Raw genomic sequence first — 1,854 nt, forward strand, 5'->3', positions numbered from 1 at the left:
AACTAGAAAATCTAGAAGAAATGGATAATTTCCTGGACACTTACACTCTCCCAAGGCTAAACCAGGAAGAAGTTGAATCCCTGAATAGACCAATAGCAGGCTCTGAAATTGAGGCAACAATTAATAGCCTACCCACCAAAAAAAGTCCAGGACCAGATGGATTCACAGCTGAATTCTACCAGAGGTACAAGGAGGAGCTGGTACCATTCCTTCTGAAACTATTCCAATCAATAGAAAAAGAGGGAATCCTCCCTAACTCATTTTATGAGGCCAACATCATCCTGATACCAAAGCCTGGCAGAGACACAACAAAAAAAGAGAATTTTAGACCAATATCCCTGATGAACATTGATGCAAAAATCCTCAATAAAATACTGGCAAACCGGATTCAGCAGCACATCAAAAAGCTTATCCACCATGATCAAGTGGGCTTCATCCCTGGGATGCAAGGCTGGTTCAACATTCGCAAATCAATAAACGTAATCCAGCATATAAACAGAACCAAAGACAAGAACCACATGATTGTCTCAATAGATGCAGAAAAGGCTTTTGACAAAATTCAACAGCCCTTCATGCTAAAAACGCTCAATAAATTCGGTATTGATGGAACGTACCTCAAAATAATAAGAGCTATTTATGACAAACCCACAGCTAATATCATACTGAATGGGCAAAAACTGGAAAAATTCCCTTTGAAAACTGGCACAAGACAGGGATGCCCTCTCTCACCACTCCTATTCAACATAGTGTTGGAAGTTCTGGCTAGGGCAATCAGGCAAGAGAAAGAAATCAAGGGTATCCAGTTAGGAAAAGAAGAAGTCAAATTGTCCCTGTTTGCAGATGACATGATTGTATATTTAGAAAACCCCATCGTCTCAGCCCAAAATCTCCTTAAGCTGATAAGCAACTTCAGCAAAGTCTCAGGATACAAAATTAATGTGCAAAAATCACAAGCATTCTTATACACCAGCAACAGACAAGCAGAGAGCCAAACCAGGAATGAACTTCCATTCACAATTGCTTCAAAGAGAATAAAATACCTAGGAATCCAGCTTACAAGGGATGTAAAGGACCTCTTCAAGGAGAACTACAAACCACTGCTCAGTGAAATCAAAGAGGACACAAACAAATGGAAGAACATACCATGCTCATGGATAGGAAGAATCAATATCGTGAAAATGGCCATACTCCCCAAGGTTATTTATAGATTCAATGCCATCCCCATCAAGCTACCAATGACTTTCTTCACAGAATTGGAAAAAACTGCTTTAAAGTTCATATGGAACCAAAAAAGAGCCCGCATTGCCAAGACAATCCTAAGTCAAAAGGACAAAGCTGGAGGCGTCACGCTACCTGACTTCAAACTATACTACAAGGCTACAGTAACCAAAACAGCATGGTACTGGTACCAAAACAGAGATATAGACCAATGGAACAGAACAGAGTCCTCAGAAATAATACCGCACATCTACAGCCATCTGATCTTTGACAAACCTGAGAGAAACAAGAAATGGGGAAAGGATTCCCTATTTAATAAATGGTGCTGGGAAAATTGGCTAGCCATAAGTAGAAAGCTGAAACTGGATCCTTTCCTTACCCCTTATACGAAGATTAATTCAAGATGGATTAGAGACTTAAATGTTAGACCTAATACCATAAAAACCCTAGAAGAAAATCTAGGTAGTACCATTCAGGACATAGGCATGGGCAAGGACTTCATGTCTAAAACACCAAAAGCAACGGCAGCAAAAGCCAAAATTGACAAATGGGATCTAATTAAACTAAAGAGCTTCTGCACAGCAAAAGAAACTACCATCAGAGTGAACAGGCAACCTACAGAATGGGAGAAAATTT

The sequence above is a fragment of the Rhinopithecus roxellana genome, chromosome 13, assembly GCF_007565055.1.
Source record: "Rhinopithecus roxellana isolate Shanxi Qingling chromosome 13, ASM756505v1, whole genome shotgun sequence".
NCBI lineage: Eukaryota > Metazoa > Chordata > Mammalia > Primates > Cercopithecidae > Rhinopithecus > Rhinopithecus roxellana.